Raw genomic sequence first — 24,108 nt, 5'->3', positions numbered from 1 at the left:
GCACAGCTGGGGAACCATTGAAAGACTTGCCAGAATCAGACAGGAGTGGAGGAGCTTCGTCGCTGCCCTAAACGCCAGAGGCATAATGGGAACATGATGATGATTATACAGCCTATTTCTATGGTTAGAACTTTAAGATGAAAGTCCTAGGCTGGACGTGCTGTAACATTTTAATAATAGACATCTGTTCTGTTTAAATACGTTGTTTACCATCTGAGGACTACTGTCTGATGTCCTTCTTTGTTTTGCCCCATTGTAGACAACTGTAATGGCTTCTTTGCTACTACCCATACGAACACAATTAATTGACTTAAGATGGTAGAAAGTAGTGTGCTTGGATTCTGTCTGGTACAAGCATGATTGAGCATATAATGGAATTCTGTTTCTGGCTAGGTTACACTACTAGCTAGTCATATGCCATATTAACTTTTAGGGCTTCTCTTGACCTACAAAGTCCTTCAGAATGTTGGTCCAAATTGTCTATTCTTTGGTTATTCCTTACACCACAAACTACATACTGAAGTCATCTGCTATTAGAATGGGCTGAATTGGGCCTACCTGCTGCAGCTCAGTGAGCTAGTATTTTTCTTTGGATGGTATCATGTTGTGAATCGGAATCACAGCTTTCTTTTTAAAATTATAGGGCCTGATCATAAGATACTGTAAATTGGCATATTGCCATTGCCTTCAATGAAGCCTTGCTGATTTACACCAGCTGAGGATTTGTCCTGCTGTCTTTTTTTGTATGGTTGTGAGAATAGCTTTCAAAATATGAGGCGAATGTAAACCAATGCAGTCATGTGTCTATCATTCTGCTGCCAGTCTTCTACTATATCTTTGAGAGGTAAGAACTCGTGTTTGTTCCTATGTAGTATTAACTATGAATCTTAATGATAATTTAAATATGTGCCTTATTACCTATTTTACTGTTGATCAAACTATGCAAGAAAGAGGGACATTCATATTATGAAGATCAACAAAATCTATTGACCAATGAATTGATCTTAGGAAAGTAAAACCATTTATTTTTTTCAGTCTGACATGGATGTTAGACTGCTTATTTCACTAGTAACAACACATGCTACACTGTTGCCTCAGTCAGTTAGCAACCCTTCTCTGAAGCTCCTTATGTAGTGATGTAAAGCATGCTACCATCCATTAAGTATTTTATGGGAAGCAACATAGTCTAAGAGAGAGGGCACCGGATTGGCGGTCAGGAGATCTGTGTTTGTATTTTGGTTTCATCACTGACCTGCTCTGTGTCCTTAGTGAGGTGAAGTGACTTGCCTATCTATAAAATGAAGATAATGACAATTCTCCTTTTTGCAAAGCTCCTGTGTTCTGCATAAATGTGAAATATTATTATTATTATTTATTATTATTTATATCAAAATTTAAGATTCACTTGTTTATCCTTTGCTTCCAGTCATTCAATTGACTGCAGACTGTGTTAAACTTTTGGACTCTTTCCTGGAAGGGTCTTGAGCGCCGTTTATCTAGTTAGGTGATTTATAAATTGAAACTGTATAAAAAGGAAAAGAGAAGCATGTCAGAGAGAGACTGACACTAATTACTTCACCAGTGGTTATGCCACTGGACCTGTGAGACCGCTCCAGAGTTGATATTCTGGGATAGGTTTGAGCCATGGGAGACTATTGGACTGCACTACTACTTAGAGGAGACAAATGGTTTTTTTTTATTGTTTTGGCTTGTACACTGTGCCTGTCAACGTATTTCTATGTGTATATATTAAACACACACAGTAATAATTAACCTGATAGGTAGCTGTCATCAAAGAGTGTTCAGTTCTCTGACAAAACAGGTATTGTGAAGGCTGAATTTGAACAGGGGAATAGATGTGCTAAAAATGATGAACAAAAGTTTTAGAATATTACATTCAAAGGTTCAAACATATCTTGCCCACTTCATTCCCAGGTGCATCCGCACAAATGACCCACTATGAATCTAAATAGTTATATAACTGTGCAAATTACTGTGCATGCTTATTTGTAGTTATTGAGCACCCAAATTATTAATGTATAATTCTACAAATTTGATCCAGAACCTTCTCTGCCTTTTGCCACCTCTTTGGAAACTTCCAGTTAAATTAATCACCAAATAGGATTAATTCCTCATTATCAGTAGTTTCTTTTTTCTCCAAAATATGGATTGTAGTATTCCTCACCTTTGAGATGCAACCTAGTAGTGCTGGCTCACTGTCCTGCTACAGATCAGTCAGGTTGTTACCCATCCTGATTTTGTGAGTGAACCTTGAAAGTCCCCGCAAGGCTTTCCAAATGTTTCAACTGTCTTGAAATACCATACATGCTGTTACTATCATCACAGCCTGATGTCATGATACAACATCGTGTTACAATGACCTTTGCAATATGACACATCTGCATAAAATGGTGACTGAAAGACAACCCTAAACAGAAATTGAACAACAGAATCACAATGTTTACTTCAGTTTTCCCTCAACTGGCAGCAGAAGGAAGCAGCACTGCTCATTCCACTGCATCAGGAAGGAAAAGGCAATTCAGTGAGAACTTGACATGTTTCAATCCAAAACATCCATATGGTGTTGGTAAACCAGGAGTATGAGTTTTCTACTCTTGTATGCAGTCTGTTGCTGTCAGAAACCCAGCCCAGCCAACATGCTGTTTCTGCAGCTCTGCCAGGAAAAAAGAAAAAGTTGATATGACTGTGTATCAGTCTACAGTCTGTCAAAAAGTCTTATAAGAACACCATCAAAGTTCTGAGTCTAGTCAGAGTTGTAAAGGACTTTGTATTGTGTGGAACTTTTCACACTTTAACACTTCTTTGTTAGATGAAGGAGTAATTTTCAAGTAACTTTTTGGTTTATTTTAATGACCACATTATTAGAAATTGAATGCAAGATATTTTAATGTTTAATAAATATTATATTTATATTTTCTGGATAAAATAAACGTCAGTGCCACGGGGAAAAGATGCTTCTGTTCTCTCTCCATGGTTCAGTAGTCTACATTTCAAATTAGAGAACCAGTAGGCTGAGAGAGATACCTATAGGATGAGCAACTGATTTATTCTAATCCCGTGTTCCTTAATTATTTCCAAAATCACCGTATTTGTACTCCTTTGGCTCCTAAGTCTAAATTGTAAAGCCTGTGAACAACGGTCTTTATATTGAAAATGTTTGATTGTTAATCTTACAGTTTGGCTTCTGGAAGTCTGTTTGCTGCAGGTATGCTGTATTCTCCCTCCGTTTACCTATACATAGGGTAGGGAGGAAATGGAACAGGTTTCTACCTGGTTGACTTGGCAATGTGTGAGCATTCTTTGTTTTATTTCATCTAAGTAGTCGCCCTGTGTATGCTTGCAATTAACTAACAGCATGTGCCCTTTTTAGTTTACACAATGAGAATTCCTCCAATCCTTACTCACATTTGCTGTCTCATTGACTCCAGTGGGATTATGCACATGAGTAAGGGCTGCAAGATCAGGTCTCTATTTTTAGCAGGATACAGACTATATCTAGACAAATGTAAGCTTTTTGTTACATATGGCTTGCCCCAGCACTCACTGGTCTTTACAGAAATGCTGATACCAGTTTAAAAGGATAGCTTTTTTGGTTGTTTTTCTACTCTTATTTAAAATGGATTTTTCTCTTCTGTGGTAGCTTTTTAGCATTGACTCTAGTCTCACTGATGAAAATCTCCCAACACACACACATACTCAAATTCTCTTTTATATATCTCCCCTCTGGTATTATTTTATAGTAATAGTCTTGAAAATACATGCATTAGTGCCAAGTAAAATAATCAAAACGTTGTAGTCTCACACTATCTCATAAACATCCTGATTAGTTTGAAATAACGTGTATTTTTAATAAAGTAATGGCAGGCCATGTTGTTTTATAACTCCTTGCTTCACAAGCAGAGCAAAAACAAAACAAAAAACCAACCCACCCCACGCCTACCCCCAACATAGTATTGGTCTGTAGAATTCAGCTGCCAACAAAATTATGCTTGGCAATGGACTACAGGTCAGATTTTCGAAGGTATTTAGGTGCCTATAGATATTTCAAAAACATCTAGACACCTAACTCTCATTGATTTCAAAAAGTTTAATTTTCCTTTTGTCATATTCCAAAATGTCTGAAATGTTTGATCAAACATCCAAAATATTCACCTTCAGACAGAAATCAAGCTTAGAAAATTTCATCCCTAAAGTTTAGTTCTGGAAAGTTATGAGCAAATGAAAACTGAGAGCTATAAAGAAAATGTGTGAAAAATCCGAACAATGCCTTCAAATATTACAAGAATGTAGAGTCATGTGCTTTGCTCAGAAATAATAACTGGCAGTTTTCTTAATGCTTTTCACTTCAGCAAATATTTTGTATGTCTTGAATTGGAAAAAGTAGAAGCCTCAATTTGTGGGGGTTAATCTCTTAAAGCTAATCAATAAAGGAATCTATAACTCCAGTCCTTAGGTGTACTTGCAAGTTGTCTCTATTCAATAGTAGCTCATGTGACACAGACTTAATCTCTAAGGAGTATCTTTGTGGTATCCTTAAGATATAGCCTTTTAGGATTGAGATTTGAAGGTGCTCAGCTAATCAAATTTCAGAAGTGTCTAAGCCTGCAACCAGCCAACAGATGTCATGACAGCTCTATACCCTTGTATTTTGGATTTAAAACTGCTAAATGAAATCCTAGCTTAAAACATTTAGAAAAGCATCTCTCTATTCATGTTCCCTCTTCAGAGAACTATTTAATGATTTCCAGACTGACTGGAAGTATTGTCAGGAAAATGGCGTTATAGTAGGTAATCTTCTTTTCTAATAGAAAAAAATATCTAAAGGAGGTCTGGAAAATGGTTGTTTTTCTGATGTAACCATAAGATAACTAAGCTGCTTTTTCTTCCTTTTTGTCCTTTCTGAACATATTTAGTTTTCCTTGGAAACTTATTTTCATCCATAGTTCATAGACTGGAGATGATTGTTAACTGAATATCTCTTGAGGAAGCCTTTCCTTGATTCAAAGGAGTCAACATAGTCTGTAAATCACTCCAAGCTTATAAGCACTTTGGAAAAGTCCAAGACACTTTTCCTGTTTCCTCTAACTTTATCTTTGTTCTTGATAGAGATATTACAAATTTTACCAATATGTCTGTGACTGTCAGTGTAATGAGCGATTTCTGATAGTCACATTCCACAGTGAGAGACCCAAATGGATGTTGTTCATTAGTTTATAATTTGCTGTCTAGATTAGGTCATTCAGGAGAAATTTTGTTCTTTTCTTGAAACCATAACTTCTAACCTCTAGTTTAGGCTGACTTTCCACGTGGTACAGTTGCTAAAGGATTTGTTGATTTTTTTTTTTAATTAATTTTTTCTCCACCCCCATCTTAAATCATTTTAACTAAAAGATTTTCCTCTTACTGTATTGTGAAATTGTTTTTACTTACATAGTTCTTTTCTCAAATAATCAGCCTTCTTTTTCTGTACAGTCCAAATACAGAACTTTTTACTGTCCAGTGGAATGAAGGTGAGAATTCTGGATACATAACTCTTTAGCTCCCCTTTCCAATAACTGGACATAGAATAGATTTACAGTTTCAGAGAAGATTTTCTGCTTTTCCTGCCACAACAGTTAGTGCTATGTTGTAGCTTCAGCACAGATTAGGAAGGGGAGATGGAGGTATAAAAGAATAGATTGAAAGGGTGGGTGAAACTCCAGTTATTCCAAGTGGACAGATCTGCTCTCTTGTGGTGGTGATTCACCTTCCGAAAAGCCACTTGGCATAGGCCATTGGTTGGAACAATGCGGTTAAGTAAGCACCATTTTTTTGATACACAGTATTCTCTTGAACAGATATAGCCACTGGATGCCAATATATCACACTTGGATGCTATTGATAAATTCACCAATAAAATCTAATAGAAAATTCTGTTCTTCTTCGAGTGCTTGTTCATGTCAGTTCCAATCAGGTGTGTGTGTGTGCATGCGCGCACGGCAGCCAGAAGATTTTTCCCATAGCAGCATCCATTGGGTCGGCCAGGGCGGTCCCTGGTGTTGTGTCTTCCTGGCGTTCAGTATAAAGCCCTGCCGACCCACTACCCCTCGGTTCCTTCTTACCGCCAGTGACGGTTAGCTGGAACATCCCATAGCTCTTGCTTTCACAAGAGCCTCTATCTGTGTCATTTGTTTATAGTTCTGTAGTTAGTAGTAGTTTACAGTTAGTTTAGAGTGTGTTGGGGTTCTCCCCCTCCCCCACCCCGACTCCCTGGAGCTGTGGTATGCCACGGTCCCCAGTGTTCAAAAAGTGTGAGGTCTGCGCCAAGCGGAATCTGCCGCAGGTTTCACCCCAGAACTTTGAAAGAGAGGAAGCAGTGGCTCAAAGTTCTGCTCACTGACAGCGACACCGATGCCTATAGTGGTGCCAACAGCGCCACCTACAGCCCCGGCATGGGTGTCATCTGTCCTAGCACCAAGGGGCATGGCACTGTTTGGGTTGTCACCAGCCCGGGATCCCCACGATTCGCAGGACCCCTGGGGTGCTGACAGAATGGAACAGCCACCCTTTTCAGGGGCTTCTTCCTCTGCTTCGCCAGATGAGGTGCTGGCGAGCACTGCTATAGCCCCAGCCCTCAGAGACAACAGGGTGTTGCAGCAGTTGCTGTGGCGAGTTGCCCAGGGCTTGGGTATTCAGGAGGTAGTGGAGGACACAGATCCCGTGGCGGATATCCTCGCCCCCTCCAGACCTGCACTCATTGCCCTGCCACTTACCAAGACCATATCGGACATGACCAAAACTTTATGGCAGACCCCATCTTCGTTGCCCCCCACAGCTAAGCACAACAGAAGATGCTATTTTGTGCCATCTAGGGGCTATGAGCATCTGTACTCGCACCTGCCGCCTGATTCCCTTGTCGTGGACACTGCCAATCAGTGTGAGCAGCAAGGCTACCAGGGACCATCCCCCAAGAACAGGGAGGCGAAAAGACTCCTCCTTTTTGGGAGGAAGGTCTATTCTACAGGTGGGTTGGAGCTTCACATTTCAAATCAGCAGGCCATTGTCGGCCTTGGTCAAGGAGGGTAAGCTCATTTTCCGAGCTTCCCTGCAGGCTGCTCTGGATGGAGCTGATCCAGCCGTGAGGGTGATGGCTATGGGGGTGGCCAAGAGAAGGGGCTCCTGATCTCCTTTACGAGGTCCAACAGACAATATAGGACTTTCCCTTTGAGGGTGTGACTGTTTTCCGAAAAGACAGACAAAAGGCTTCACAGCCTGAAGGACTCAAGAGACACCCTCAAGTCCTTGGGCCTTCACATTCTCGCCATGCAGGAGAAACAATTTAGGCTGCAATCTTTGCCATGGTTCTACCAACAACAGAACCAGCAGGACAGTTCCAGGAGGAAGAATAGGAGTTGCAGGAAGAGGCCACACCCATCCTCAGGCAAGGGCTCTGGCCAATCCAAACCACCTTTGGGCCCGAAACAGGCTTTCTGAAGGTGCGATCGAGGACGGTATACCAGTGCAAGGACTGGATCCACGCTGCCTTACCTTTTTGTCCCGACTATCCCCTTTCTACTCTGCTTGGTCCTGCATCACATTGGACCGTTGGGTGCTCCACACGGTAGACGGAATATTCCATCCAATTCTGTGGTCTATCCCACCCTTTCACCCCCCCCTTCCCTATCCCTCTTTAGGGACCCCTCTCACAAGCAACTCCTTGTACAGGAGGTGCACTTGCTTCTATCACTAGGGGCCGTGGAAGAGGTTCCTCAGGAGCAGAAGGGCAAGGGCTTCTGTTCCTGGTGTTTCCCAATACCGAAAGCCAAAGGCAGGCTCAGGCCCATCCTAGACCTGCGGGAGCTCAACAAGTTCATGAAGAAACTCAACTTCCGCTTGATCTTCGGCCTCCATCATCCCTTCCTTGGATCCAGGGAACTGGTATGCCGCCCTTAATTTGAAGGACTCATATTTTCATATTGCAATCATTCCATCCCACAGAAGGTACCTCAGGTTTGTGGTGAACAACAACCACTATCAGTTCACAGTCCTCCTGTTCGGCCTGTCAGCAGCACCTTGAGTGTTCACCAGGTGCATGGCAGTCATGGCTGCGTTCCTGTGCAGGCGGCAGATACAGGTATTCCCATACCTCGACGTCTGGCTCATCAAGGGCTGCTCCAGGGCTCAAGTGGAGGCACAAGTTGACTTCATAAGAACGAAGTTCAACAAACTGGGTCTTCTCCTGAATGTGGCGAAATCTACACTGTCCCTGGTTCAGTGGATAGAATTTATAGGGGTGGTGCTCTAAACAGGCCAGGGCATATTTCCCAGAAGCATGACATCATTTGATGTCTCAGGCAGTTCACCACCACCACCACAGCAAGGAATTGCCTGAAACTTCTAGGACACATGGCCGGTTGTACCTATGTAGTGCAGCATGCCAGACTCAGATTTCTACCTCTTCAGTCGTGGCTAGCGTCAGTGTATCAGCCAGTCCAGGACAGCTTGGACAGGATTGTGACCCTGCCTCGCCAGGTCCTCAACTCCCTCCAGTGGTGTCTTGACCCTCATGTACTATGTGCAGGGGTCCCCTTCACCAGCCCTCAGCTGTCTCTCCCGCTAGTGATGGATGCGTCAGCACTGGGCTGGGGAGCACATCTGGGAGATCTCAGAACTCGAGGCCTCTGATCTCGGGAGGAGTTCACTCTCCACATCAGTGTCAGGGAGCTGAGAGCAGTGCGCCTAGCATGCCAGACTTTCTGAACCCACAAAACAGGGAAATGTGCATCAGTAATGACAGACAACACCACGGCGACGTTCTATATCAACAAACAGGAGGGTGCACGCTCCACTCCCCTGTGCCAGGAAGCCGTCATGTTGTGGGACTTCTGCGTAGAACATTCAATGCACCTGAAAGCATTGTACCTCCCCGGGGTACAGAACGAGTTGGCGGACTATCTCAGCAGGTCATTCCACGGCAACGAGCGGTCGTTATGCTAGGGCGTCGTGAACTCAAACTTCCACCTGTGGGGCTTTCCCCAGATACACCTGTTCGCCACACGATGCAACAAGAAGTGTCAGCAGTTTTGTTCCTTCCTGAATCACAGCCCAGCCTCCATCGCAGATGCGTTCCTCCTCCCATGGGGAGGCCATTTCCTATACATGTTTCCGTCCATTCCGCTCATTGACAAGTACTGTTCCAAATACAAAGGGAACAAGCCTCGGTGATATTGATAGCTTCAGCTTGACCTCGCCAGCACTGGTACATATTGCTCCTGGAAATGCCCATGGAAGCCCCAGCCACCTTGCCGCTGTTCCTGGACTTACTGACCCAGGATCAGGGGCATCTCCAGCACCTGAACCTCGAGTCGCTACAGCTCACAGCATGAAGCTCGATGGCTGAACCCGATGGAGCTTTCCTGAAAGCCCTCTACCAGGGCTACCTACCTGGCCAAGTGGAAGAGATTCTCAATCTGGTTGACGCAACATGGTTTATCACCCACCCTCTCCTCTCTACCGCATATATTGGACACAGGGGTTCCCTTTGTACAGAACCCTCCAACAATGATGATAACTACGGATGCTTCCCTACTAGGTTGGGGGACATACTTAAACACCCATACTGTCCAGAGCTGTTGGTCCTGGGTGCAGTTTCTCCTTCATATAAATCTACTGGAGCAACTATTAGTTTGCAATGCATGCTCCCCTTTTCTACCAATGATCAAGCAAAAACCATAAAGATCCTCACAGACAACGTCACCTGCATGTTCTATCTAAACCAACAAGGGGTGGGGTCACACTCACACTCCCTGTGCACAGAGATCATGCTACTTTGGACCTGGTGCATCAGTCACAACATCGACACCTCAGCCGCATATTTACTGGGATGCGAGAACACTGCTGGGCAGATGCATTAAGCAGAAAATTTTCCCAGGACCACAAGTGGAAAATGAACCCTCGAGTACCAAGGAATATATTCAAACAGTGCGGGTTTTCAGTCATAAACCCCTTTGTGGTGGCACAAAACGCCAAATGTCCTCAGTTCTATTCCAGAGCAGGATTGGGTCCACAATCGTTGGGCAGTGCCTTTCTCATCAGATGGGATGCACCTTTGCTCTACGCCTTCCCCCGACCCCTCTTCTATCACAAGTGATATACAAAATCAAAATGGACAATTCCAGTCATCCTAATTACCCCCATGTGGCCCCAGCAACCATGGTTTCCTTACCTTCCAAATAAGTCTGTGTGTCCACCATGCACTCTCCCTTTTCTGCCTCATCTCCTCGCACAAGATGCGGATCAGGTTCAGCATCCCAACCTCACAAGACTTCATCTCAAAGCATGGCTTCTCCATGGCCCCAAGAAGCTGAAATGACCTGCTTGCAGGAAGTAGAATACAGTCTGTTAATTAGTCGTAGGCCAACTGCATGACAAACTTACTCACAAAAATGAAGACGATTCACTCGTGCTGCCAAAATAAACAAATCACAGCTGTCTCATCTCCCCTACCTGGCGTACTGGACTATGTATTAGATCTCAAGAAATCGGGCTTCTCCACAAGCTCCATTAGAGTACACCTTGCAGCCATCACAATGTTCCATCATAAGGTGGGTGAGTTATCCATTTTTGCTCACCCAATCACCACACATTTTCTTAAGGGCCTTTGTAACATATACCCAGAAATACAACCCCCTACACCAGTGTGGGACCTTAATCTAGTGCAGCCTTATCAGACCACTGTTTGAACCATTGGTGACATGCTTATTACTCTACCTTTCCATGAAGGTAGCCTTTCTTCTCACCATCACATCTGCCTGATGGGTGGGGGAGCTAGCTGCCTTCATGGTACATCCACCATGCGTGCCATTTTTCAAAAATAAAGTTACCTTGAAACCACATCCCAAGTTCTGACCAAAGATTCCATCATCATTCCACCTAAACCAACTCACCCATCTCCTGTCATTCTTCCCAGAACCCCATGGGAATAAACGAGAAGCGGTACTCCACAAAAGGCCTTTCAAAAGTCACCGAAATTATTCATCTCCATCACAGAACACTGATAAGGTGAAGCGTCTCTAGGGACTGTCAAAATGGATCTCCAGATGCATCCACTTCTACCACCACCACCAAGAACTGCAACGCCCATGAAGTTACATGCACACTCCACTGAAGCCCTATCTGCCTCGTTAGCATTCCTCAACAATGTCCACATTATGGACATCTGCAAAGCAGCACTCTGGGCGTCAGCCCACACATTCACACAGCATTATGCATTGGAACAACATTAATCCTCAGATGCTATATTTGGATTTACCATCCTATCATCAGCCACAAATACAATTCCAAAGATCCCTCCTTCCACTGAGGGACACTGCTATACAGTCACCTAAAGTGGAGCACCCACAGGGACACTCCTCAAAGAAGAAGAGAGGGTTACTCACCTGGTGCAAAAAGAAAAGGAGTACTTGTGGCACCTTAGAGACTAACAAATTTATTTGAGCATAAGATTTCATGAGCTACAGCTCACTTCATCGGTATGCATCCGATGAAGTGAGCTGTAGTTCACGAAAACTCATGCTCAAATAAATTTGTTAGTCTCTAAGGTGCCACAAGTACTCCTTTTCTTTTTGCGAACACAGACTAACGTGGCTGCTACTCTGAAACTTGTCACCAGGTGCAGTTACTGAGGTTCCTCAAGATGGTTGTCTCGGTAGGTGCTCCACTACCCTCCCTCCTCCCCCTACTTTGGAGTTTCTGCTGGGAGTTTTGCGATAGAGAAGGAACCAAGAGGGGGTTGGCCACATGGTGCTATGTAATCACCTCAGGCAGTGCGAGATGGGGGCAGCGCATGCATGACCTAACCGGGCACTACTACTACTACAAATCTCTGATTACAAGTGCCGGGGCGCATGAACACCGAAAGTGGAGCACCCACAGGGACAACCATCTCGAAGAACCTCAGTTACTGCACCAGGTGAGTAACCCTCTCTTAACTTTCTTCACTGGAAACACCTCCCCTAATGCATCCTAGGATTGCATTAGCCTTTTTCACAGTCGCATCACATTTAGCAGCTTATAGTCATCCCGTGGTCGATCAGTACAGCTCTGTCTTTCTCCTCCTCGTTTGTTTCCAACTGGTAAATCCCCAGCTTACAGCAAAAATTCTTGTTAATAATCCTTAAATGCATAACCTTTGCACTTTGCATTTTTAAATTCCTTCCCATTTCTATTACTCCAGATTTCAAGGTTGTCCTCATTTTCTTGTATTATATTCTGGTCCTCCTTATTGGCAATATCTTCCAACTTTGTATCATCAACACATTTTTTAAGCACTTTTTGTGCCAAAATCATTAATAAAAATGTTAAATAAGATTGGACCCAGTACTGATCCTTGAACTCCACTGGTAACCTGCCTCCACCCTGAGAGTTCACCTTTCAGTATGACTTTTTGAAATCTCCCCTTTAACCAGTTCCTTACCCACCTTTCAATTCATGCATTAATTCCTACCTTTTCCAATTCAACTAGTAACTTCTTATATAGAACTGTATGAAATACTTTACTGAAATCTAGATAGAATAGATCTACTGCATTTCCTTTCTCAAGAAAATCTGCTATCTTCTCAAAGAAAGAGATTGGGTTGGTCTGGCATGAGCTACATTTTTTAAAACTATATTGTATTTTATCCCAGTTAGCATTTACAGAATGCTAATTAATTAGCTGTAGTTTCCTGGATCACTTTTTTTTCCTTTCTTAAATATTGGTACTTGTCAAGGTTCCTTCCCCACTCTGAACTCTAGGATATAGATGTGGGGACCTGCATGAAAGACCCCATAAGCTTATTCTTACTAGCTTAGGTTAAAAACTTCCCCAAGGTACAAACTTTGCCTTGTCCTTTGAACCCTATGCTGCCACCACCAAGCATGTTAAACAAAGAAAAGGGAAAGAGCCCATTGGAGATGTCTTCCCCCAAAATATCCCCCCAAGCCCTACACCCACTTTCCTGGAGAAGGCTTGATAAAAATCCTCACCAATTTGTACTGGTGAACGCAGACCCAAACCCTTGGATCTTAAGAACAATGAAAAATCAATCAGGTTCTTAAAAGAATAATTCTAATTAAAGAAAAGGCAAAAGAATCCCCCCCCCCCCCCCCCCAGCTTCGAAAGTATCTTGTCTCCTCATTGGTCATTTTGGTCAGGTGCCAGCGAGGTTATCTTAGCTTCTTCACCCTTTACAGGTGAAAGGGTTTTGCCTGTGGCCAGGAGGGATTTTATAGCACTGTATACAGAAAGGTGGTTACCCTTCCCTTTATTTTTATGACAGTACTATATTTGCAAATCTCCAGGAATAGGGTACAACCCCCAAGATTACAGACTCATTAAAAGTCCTTGCTATTTGGTTTGCAATTTCGTGTGAAAGTTCCCTTAATATTCTTGGAGATTATCGGAAGCCCCCAGGTTGTTCCCTTTAAGATGTATACGAGTTTGGCTTCCGCCTCAGATGTGGTAATTTCTACTTCCATATCCTTGTTCCCATTAGCCACCCTGCCACTGCACCCAAATTCCTTATTAAAAACTGAGGCAAAGTAGTTGTATAGATGTTGGGCCATACCCAGATTATCTTTAATTTCCATCCTACCCTCAGTACTTAGGGATCCCACTTCTTCTTTCCTTGTTTTCTTTGTATTTATATGGCTACAGAGCCATTTACTGTTGGTTTTAATTTCCTTTGCAAGGTCCAGCTCTGCTTGGCTTTAGGCAGTTCTCATTTTATCCTTACGCTTTCTGATGTTGAATAGGTCTCTTTCCTTATTGATCCATCCCATCTTCCGTTCCTTGTTAGCTCTCTGCTTTCTCTTAATAACCTCTTTGAGATTTTTGTTCATCCAGTTTGGTTTTCAATCCTTCTCTACGTGTTTTTTCCCCTCCCTTGTTTGTGGTGTAGGCTCCAGATAATTTCTGCAACTTTGCTTAAAATAATACCAAGCCTCTCCCACATTCAGATCCTTGCGTTCTTCAATCCAGTCCGCTTCTCTAACTAATTCCCTTAATTTTTTTAAGTTTCCCTATTTGAAATCAAGGCCCCTAGTTGCAAACTTATTTTGTTTATCCTTCCATTTAGTTAAAACTGAGGTTAACTCATGATCATCAAACCAAAGTTGTCCTCTGCAACCAATACTTCTATGAGGTTCTCCCTACTTATCCATTTCTGATTTAGGCAAGTCTTGGGTATCACCTCTTGTCGGTCTGGTGACTACTTGATCAAGAAATCTATTGAATATCAGATCCAGGGATATCTGGACCCCCTACCATTATTAGTAGCATTTATCCTCCAATCTATATCTGGGAAGTTAAAGTCTCCCATAATCACACAATTTCCTGTTAGTAGTATTTATTTAATTAAAAAATATTAAAGAGGTCTGTACCCATATCCAAATAGGATCCTGGGGTTCTGTAGCAGACCCCAAGCACTATCTCAGTGGAGCCTCTGTTACCATTCTCCCCCAAACAGATTCCATTTTATCCATTTCACTGCTTCTTATTTTTTGTCTGCCTTGTCATTAGTATACAATGCTGCTCCACCACCACCAGTCCTCTGTCCGTGAATGCCTCCCAGTGGTCAAACATCCCAAAGCTCTTCTTATAGCACCATTGCCAGAGCCACCAATTGATCATTATAGTCTTATCTCATCTTCACTCTCCTCCTCTAGGGACAGGGAGAATCCCATTGAAGATCACCTGAGCCTCCATTTCTTTAGGCATCTTCCCCAGCCTGGTGTAGTCTTCCTTGTTGCTTCCCAGCAAGAATCTAGCAGGATCATTTATTTCTGCATGAAACACGAAGGACAATCAGAAAAGGAGTACTTGTGGCACCTTAGAGACTAACAATCAGTGATTCTTTCCTGCTCCCCTTAGGATCCTCTTCAGCATCAGGTCCACGTTGCATATCTTAGCTCCTGGAAGAAAACACACCCTTCTATCCTCCAAATCAGGTGACAAGCTTGTCTGTTCTTCTAAGTAGGGAGTTCCCAATTATGTAGACCTGTCTCTTCCTTGTGTTCATGCAATTCTCGGGCCTGTTCTTTCTGGCTGCATGTCTTCTTGTCTTCTGTTCTCACTTAGAATCTTCTGTGAGTCATCCTCTATCTTCCTGGGTTTCCAAACTCTACCTATCTCCATTGTTTCTTCCCTCTTCTTGTAGGACTCACTGCTTTTCTCTTCTTCCTTTCCTTCCCATCGTTTCTTACTGCCTGCCTCTCTCCTTCATTTTGCAACTCAGCAAATTTCTTCCTCAGCTCTATTTCTCCTTCACTAGCGGGTCTTTTCCTCTGCCTTGTTCTTATAGACACATGCTTCCATGGACCATTTTCTTCATCCAGCAGTCTTACCCTCACAGTTTTCTTATCCAGCATGCATCGCAAGTCTTGGGTTTTCCCTTCAGTTGCCTCTTTCCTTTCTTCCATCTGCTCAAATCTTCTTCTAAATTCAGCTATAATTTCTAGCTGCATCTCCATACCTCAGATTTTCTCTTCCATCAGTTCTAGCAGGTGGCACCTCATTCGGATGAAGCACTTGTCAGGTACCGCTCTAGAATAATGTACATCCCATAGCTTCCACAATCCAGTCATCTTCAGTGTCTCTTCCATTCTTCGGGTCACTACCACTGCTGCCTCTGTAGCTCTCATAGTTTTCCCTCCTAAACTCCTGACATGAAAAAACACAACGCACATCCTCCCGCAAACACCTCTGAAAACAGGCCAGTGACATTGACCACAAACATTCTTTCCTCTAAACAGTTATGAAAGGATAAAGCACCTGGTCTTGACAGTATTGCATCAGAATTGTTAGAGTGGAAATCCAGATTTCGTTCACTGTCTTCAGAGCATTGTCTTAGGTTTGAGAAACCAGTCACATTCCAGAAGATTGGAAGAAGGGATGCATCATCCTTTTTTTTTTTTTTTTTTTTTTTTTTAAGGAGACCATTCATCATGCTCAAATTATAGGTGAATGATGCTGCTATCTGTCCTAAGGAAGATGTTTATGTTTATACTACTGAACCAAGTGGAAACACTGTCTCATTTTTGGGTTGAGAGCTAACCAGTGTGGTTTCTGCACTGGTCACTTACAGAATTTTATTGAAAAACGATTAGAGCAGCAAAAGGAGGAAGGTAACATCGCATTTATGGATTTTATGGCCGCTTTTTACTCAGTGCATCAATCAGCACTGTGGATACTGCTACCCCTAGTATGGGGTGCCTGAGAACTTAATGTGCCTAGTGGAGGAAATGTTCCACGGTACATTTAGATGTGTGCAGGTGTAGCACCTGCCTGCACATCACAGAAACTGTCTCTGATTCTATTGGTAGTGTATCCACCATGCTATTTATTTTAGTTCCCTCCATCGACACGTTTACAGTCCTGTGCAACAGTACTATTTTACAGTGTCAAGTGTGCTTTAGGCCTTCTTCTCTGGACCTGAGAGGAGCAGAGGTCTTTTCTTCCCTGAAGCCTCTGTGAGACTGGGCTCAGCTAGCCCTGTTACTTTCCCCCTTGGCGCTTCCTTCCTGTGTCTTTTCATCAGTCTTGAGGTGAGTGGCAAATTGGCTCATTAGCTCACCAAGCCCACCAGCCTGATTAGCTAATTACCTTTCATTACCCCAGTCAGCTTTCTCTGGGGAAACTAATTGGTGTCAGAGTGATCAGAGTGCAGGCTCACCTGTTAACTCCCTGCACTGTGCCAAAGAGGTTCAACAGTTGTATTACAGACTGGTTTTCAGTAGAATCAGGAATATGCCAGAGATGCTTTCTCTGACCTACATTATTTAATGTTCTAATAAACTCTCTGATGACAAAGCTGACTGAGGCCAAAGTAGGAGGTGTGACATTTAAATATTCATCTTTAAAGAATCTTGAGTATTCAGATGATATTGTCTTACTTGGAGAGACTACTGACCCACTACACCTAATGCTGGAAGAGCTGCAAAAAACTGCAGAACCTAGGGCACTTAAGATCAAAGGTGATAGAAAAAACGCTATGCGTGCCTCCTATAAAATAGGAACAAATGACCTGCAAACTCTGCCTGTAGATAGCAATGATATTGAATGGGTAAATAGTTTTATCTGTCTGAGGAGTAGTTGGTTGACAGCTGGAGATTCAAAGCAGTCACATGTCGGATCAGTCTTGTGTCAGTGTTGTTTCAGCATCTTCAAAGGCCTTTGTTCAGGTTGCAGCATGTCTGTGTGACAAATAAGCTATGAGTGTTCAAAGTCGTAGTGATGACAACTCTGTTATATGGAACAGAAATGTGGCTGTTAAAAACAGTGGAGGAGAGGAAACTGAACAGTTTTTGGTGTCAGAAGTTGCGGTGTATTCTTAACATTAGTTGGTTTGACTTTGTCATCAACAAGGTGATACTTAGATGATCCTGGCAAGTTGTAGTCTTGCATCAGTTGAGAACAAGACAACTGCAATGGTGGGGTCAAGTCCAACATGCAGAAGAAGATACACTTTTGTAGAAGGTTTATAGAGTTGAGATGGAAAGAAGTAGAGCATGAGGTAAACCGAATTTGCAAATGCATTTTTTGAGGGATTCAAGAAATCTAAATCCTCCTATTCTGATTCTTGCAGAAGGAAGACTTGCAAGGGATTGTGCAAGATGGAGATCCATTCTGTGCACCACCATGGCTCTAGCATAGCCATGTGAATCTGCCGCTGCAGATCTTTAAATTTAATTTGGAATGGATTTATTTTGTTTTCTTTTTATGCCCTTAATTTTAATTGTTAGCATTCCTCACGGGGGGTTGCCTTATGGTTTTGTCTCTCCCTCTAAGTTGCAGTAAGGACTGAGACTTTTGTGTCTGTTATGTTATGGATTTATGTTGCCATTTTTAATAATGTTTTTGGTGTAAATCTCAGACATGATGGCATGAATCCTAAAACAGTATCTATCAGTACCTATCAAATAATCTTACGATATCATCTGCCTTTCTTTTGGCCTCATACAGCTCAAATTCTCAAAATTTTGATCCATATAACCAAATAGATATCAGATAATGCTGAATATACTTACTTTTCAAAAAGATCTAATATTGCTTGATGGGCTGTTCTTATACTAAACGACATCATGAACCCAAATTGATCAGGAGTCAGCCAGTTAGATCTATCAGAACGTGGTGGCTACTCGTTATATAAAACTGGCATATTTCTGGGTACTAAATAGTCTCAAGCCTCTATTTTTTTTAATTGCCTAAATAATTGAAAATGAAATAGAAATCAAATTAACCACTATGTGTCTTAGGCATCTAACATTTCAGGCCTCTCATTTTGACCAACAAACTGATCACACCTTCTTTCATATTTAATATTTATCTAAATTGGGGAGGGCCAAATCAGTGGCGGAACTGGAAATAGAACCCAAATCTCTTGACCCAACTAAGCCACAATTCCTCTTACTTGAAGAATGTTTGTTTGATCATATGCCTATTCCCTCATTGTACACTCTGGTGTTCAGATGTCAACGCCAAGTAGAGGATTTATTCTAACTCCAAAGGTTATTCAGTTCAAACATCTGTGAAACAGATGTTAGTTGAGGTGCAATAGAATTTGTTTGGTGGAATATTGAAGACTTCTCTGTGTTGGTCATTCTCTTCCAACTCCCTTTATGTTGCCACTTGCTGCACCTTTTCTCCCAGCACACACTCGTACTTTGTGTTGCATCTCTCCCCTTTTATGACATCACTCTTTCACACTCCTCCTTGCATTGCCTCTCTTACCTGTATATGGCTAACCTTTTTGCATTTTAATTCAGAGTAATTTAAATTGTGGTTCTAATCTACAGTGACTAAACACAGTAACATGGGAAGGCTCCATTTTTATTTTATCTTATTGATTCCATAACAGATTTGCTGAGTTTACAAATGAAATGTTTCTTCAAACCTCCTGAATCTTCATATTGGCAATTATGCATTACAGGGAAAGGACCCAGTTTAGCTCAGATTCCAGCTCGAGTGTACAGGACTGGTAGGTAAAAGGAAAACATCTTTTTTTATGTTTAAAATGAGTAAATATGGCATAGAATCAGTGAGATTCCCTAAACGTGGAACCTCGTGATGCTATGGATTTACACAGTGCTTTATGAAAAGGAGTTCTTCTTTTCTTTTTGCGTATACAGACTAACACGGCTGCTACTCTGAAAACAGTGCATTATGATATTTTCTGTCTTATTATTTGTCCCTTTCCTAATGGTTCCTAACATTGTGTAAGCTATTTTGACTGTTGCTGCACATTGAGTGGATGTTTTCAGAGAACTATTCACAATAACTCCAAGATCTCTTTCTTGTGTAGTAACAACTAATTTAGACACCATCATTTTGTATGTGTAGTTGGGATTATGTTTTCCAATGTGCATTACTTTGCATTTATCAGTATTGAAGTTTGTCTGCTATTTTGTTGCCCAGTTACCCAGTTTTGTGAGATCTTTTTGTAACTCTTTGAAGTCTGCTTTGGACTTAACTATTTTGAGTAATTTTTTATTCTATGCAAACTTTGCCCCTCAGCTTTTTCCAGGTTATTTATGAATGTGTTGAATAAACCTAAATTCCTCATCTGAACACATTTGTGTCATCTGTGCGTTGACACTCTGCAGTTCTGCCTGTGAAAATGGCCTTGCATGTGGAACTGAAAGCATTTCAGAGAATATCATGGAGGTCCTAGTATATAGTCTCTTACCTAGCAGCCTAAATTTGGCCTTCAGGACCTCTCTCCTATCTTTCTGTATGTCACTGGCAACTGGCTCTTCCTCAACCCTGTACATAAGTCTGTTTAGATGTCTTGAGAGGTCCGCAACTTTTGCACCCATTTGGTAATTCATTACGCGGTTCTCCCAGTCATCACAAACCCAACTATCTGTATTTCTGTAATAAATCCCCCATTACTTTTACCTGTCTCTTCCTAATAACAAGGGTCCAGTCCCCCCAGAGAGGTATCCTTAGTGTGAGAGGATACCATGACATCATCTGGAAGGAGGGTCCCAACTATGGGATTGTTTTCCTCTGCTCCAGTTTGACAGTCTCCTTCCCTGAGACTTTCATCCTCCCCAGCAGCACAGAGGCTGTCAGATTGGGGGTGGGACCACTCTGCTGTGTCCCAGAAAGTTTGTTTGTGTACATTTCTGTCTCCCTTAGCTGCTCTAGTTCAGCCTCTCTGGTCTGAAGGGCCCATACAGTGTCTCTGAGGGCCATGAGCTGCTTGACTGAATGCACTTATATGCTACCTGACCACATACATGCTGCATTCAGTGTAATAAACTGGATAGCCGCCATTCTGCTGCTCGACTTCTTCCTGCATTATTTATACTCTTGCAGTGGTTTTTGTTGTATATATTTGCTCCGTGTGTGTTTTGTTGTTTTTTGGCAGGGGAACCATTATTGGCCTAAGCTTAAAGAATGTTTATTAGGAGTATCTGTCTCTCACACTCCCTCTCTAAACTTGCCTGCAAAACTCCCCTGTTTTGCTTACTCCTTTGGTTGCTTATGAGCTGGCTTTTTAAACCCCTGTTCTCCCTAAGTTACACCCAACCCCTTGTTAAGGTAAATAGCATGAATATCTATGTAATATGGAAATATCTGACAAGGTGGATTTGGTGAATGAAAATTGTGGGGATTGGGAGTATGGTGGAAATGGGGGTTTAAGAGTAAAATACTGCCAATTTATTTTCCTCCTAATCCAACCACTGGTTGAAGTAAATTTGCAGTCCTTTTTTATTTTTTTTAAATCTTGCACTAACATTTCCAGTGCTACCAATTTGCACCTTTCACAGGCATGAAATTTATTACATGGAAGAGGCGATATGTAATTGTCTTTCTGTGTACCACATGCCTGTATATTTGCATCTTATTTTAAACTAATTTCAGCACATAATGTTCTAATTTGCATTGTAAATTGAATTCATCCACTTTGTGGGCCAATTAGGATGTAAACAGGTGTTCTTAACAGTATAGTCTTCCAAACAAACGTAAGAGTCTAGTGATTTCTAATTATCATGTAGGCCATAGGATCAGGACAGCAAATGGGGGGCTCATTTTTCCTTAGAAAGGTGAGGAAAAAAATGTTATCTGAAGACCCGTTATAACCAAACTCTTACAATACCACCTTTTCCTAACCTCCATTTACTGTGCTCTGACTCAGATCTGTGCTTGCCAGCATGAGGCTGATGTAATGCAAGCAGATACCAGCACCTCTAAAAAAGCTCAAATAGGATAGTTATCTGGAGAGATAAAGTGACTGTGATGCTTGTGCAGGGTACAGTTTAAAGATAAACATGCCTTTTTATCTAGATGTTAGAAATTAAAGGTACAGATACCTGGTCTTTTATTGCTCCTTTTCTAAATTAAACTGAATTGTTAAACTAGTCTGCTTCCTTCTGATAATCAAAGTTCTCAGAAAAGAAAGTGTCTATATAGGCAGGATAGTTTTATTTCAGTATGAATTCTTTTATCATACAGAGCTTGGAAATCCACTTTCCTGTTTGCTCTCAGCAAGTAGGAAGCTTTCCCTGTGAGATAAACTGCCGTATAATCTACGTTTCCTTTTATAAAAAAAAATGTTGCTGGCCTTGATAATTGCAAAGATAACCATCCAAATTTGAATGGAGTATAAACCAGTGCAAGAATGTCTTCCTGAGCTTGCAGATATACAGCTCCATTGTCTCAGCTGTTCCTTGCAGCTTTGGAAACCTTCAGCAGAGTTAAAATTGTTACTCTTTTTTTATCCATTTTCACTGCTGTCACTTAGATCCGGGAGGCAAAAGTAAAGAAACTGACCAGGACCCTGTCTGTTTCATTCTGCTAATCCTTTTCAAAACTATAAGCACCTGCGCAAGCAAGTACTGGAGCTACTTACAAGAATGCAGAACTCAGAAAGGGAGGCTGGGGATGGGATGAAGAATAAAAGAAGCACATCCATTGTAGCATCTAGAACAGGGGTTCTCAAACTGCGGGTCGGGACCCCTCAAGAGGTTGTGAGGTTATTACATGGGGGGTTGCGAGCTGTCAGCCTCCACCACAAATCGTGCTTTGACTCCAGCATTTATAATGGTGTTAAATATATAAAAAAGTGTTTTTAACTTATTGGGGTGGGGGGTCACACTCAGAGGCTTGCTATGTGAAAAGAGTCACCAGTACAAGAGTTTTGAGAACCACTGATCTAGAAAGCAGAGGGAAGAGTTGAGTAGCAGACACACACAATTTTGCAACCCATATTGCAACGGGCTGGCTGAGGATCTGTTAGACTAGCAGAAACCCAACCATACACATATTCTGTTGACAGGAGGCTCTAGAATGTATATGAAGAGAGAGAATATTCCTTCTTTTCAAGGAGATAGGGCCTTCAGCTTTGACACCAGAGGCTGGTATGAAAAAGGGAGACCACAACCTGAGTTCAAAGGTAGCCACCTAGAGTGAATCCCAGCAGCTGGGTGGGAGGTTCTTTTTTCACCTGGGCATTGCCTATGGACAGTGGAACACCATCTTTTGTATCTATTCTGGCTACTAAGTTTGTTCACCTGGATATTAGATATCTTGTAAAATTTCCAAACCCAAGGTGAGTGGTCATATGAATTCTGTGATTGTGGATTTTGTGCAGTAGATCCTAAGCTTTAAATTTCTAGCCTTTATCATTGTAAAGAAAGCCTTCCAAATGCAAACCAAATGTAAATGATGGAGTACTACCTTCCTTATTCTGAAACAGTAGTTCTGAGAGGTCAGCATTTCCTTATTAATCTCAGAAGTGTGATGACTCTAAAACCTAATGAATTGTAAATGTTAATGTTAACTCTTTCACTGCAGATAATTTTAGTAGACAGTTATCTAATGTTTCTTTATCCATCATTACTAGATGAGAGGCATCTATTTGCTATCAGATTGCTTTCAAGACATCTCCAGTCCTGCCCACAAGAGGAAAATGCCACCCCTCCCCTTCCCCTTGCCAAAAGACTCAACTGCCTCTTATGATTTCCCTGGAACCAAAATCCCAAACTATCCCCTGCTAAGCAGCCACAACCCTTAGCTTCTCCACAAGAACTATAGTTATGTGTAGTTGACACAGAAATCTAGCATTGCTCATCTTAGCTTTATGATTCCCTTTAAAGTTAATGGGAGTCATGCATCTAAAAACTTGTCCAACTTTTTGAAAATTTATGTTCACGCTGATCGTAGAATTTTACAGTAGAACTTTAAGGAAGCTTAGTAATAAAAATATTCTTTGAGTTTTTCTATATTTGCATTTACTTGTATATGAGAGTGGTTTAAAGGAGTAAACACGGGGCTGGGAATCGGGAATTTCTGAGTTCTGTTCCATGCTCTGCCATTATTCACTAACTGGATTTGAACAAGTCACTTAACATCTCTATGTATGTTTGCTCTTTTATAGAATGGAGATACAGTAATCACTTACCTCGCAGAGATGCTGTGAATTATTAATCAAATGTGTGTACAGTGCTTGAAAGATATAAATAGCAATATAATATTTATCTCCTGTAGAGTATTTTTCATCCATAGATCTCAAGTGCTTTACAAAGGAAGGAGGGTTTAGTGTCTGTTTTAAATATGGCAAAACTATAGGATAGAGCAGTGGTTCTCAAACTTTTTTTTTTTTTTTTTTTTTTGCGGACCACTTGAAAATTGCTGAGCGTCTCAGAGGACCACTTAATGATCTTTCCAAATGTTGTTTGTACTGTTAGCTAACTATTGCAAAGTGTTTTGGATAAAAGCGCTATATTAAAAAAAGCTTAATAATAATTAATTTTTTTTGTTTTACAAATAAAAGCACACAACTAATATTTTAATATCAGTAGTCTTACCTTTCTAATGTGGTGGATGTCCCCTCTCTCCCCCGCCACAGCAGCCCCAGAGCTGGGGCTGGGGCTGGGAAAGAGAGGAGGTCTCTTCCACTCTCCCCCCACCATGGCAGCCCCTGAGCTGGGGCTGGGAATGAAGGTTGTCTCTCCCCTGCAGCCCCAGCCCTGGAGCTGGGAAAAGTCACCTCTTTCTCTGGCCGCCACAACCCTGCATGTCCTAAATTCTCCCCACCCCCTCTTCTCACCCTACTTCCCCCT

The 24,108-nt window shown here is 41.9% G+C and overlaps 1 protein-coding gene across 2 annotated transcripts in view; it reads left to right on the top strand.

Moving 5' to 3' along the window:
• The window catches only part of UMAD1 (UBAP1-MVB12-associated (UMA) domain containing 1), a 196,509-nt gene that overhangs the window by 151,473 nt on the left and 20,928 nt on the right, over window positions 1-24,108 (top strand). The gene's annotated exons all lie outside the window — the stretch shown is intronic.

Source organism: Chelonia mydas, chromosome 2 (assembly GCF_015237465.2).
Source record: "Chelonia mydas isolate rCheMyd1 chromosome 2, rCheMyd1.pri.v2, whole genome shotgun sequence".
Lineage (NCBI taxonomy): Eukaryota > Metazoa > Chordata > Testudines > Cheloniidae > Chelonia > Chelonia mydas.
This window is presented reverse-complemented; position numbering and strand designations above follow the sequence as displayed.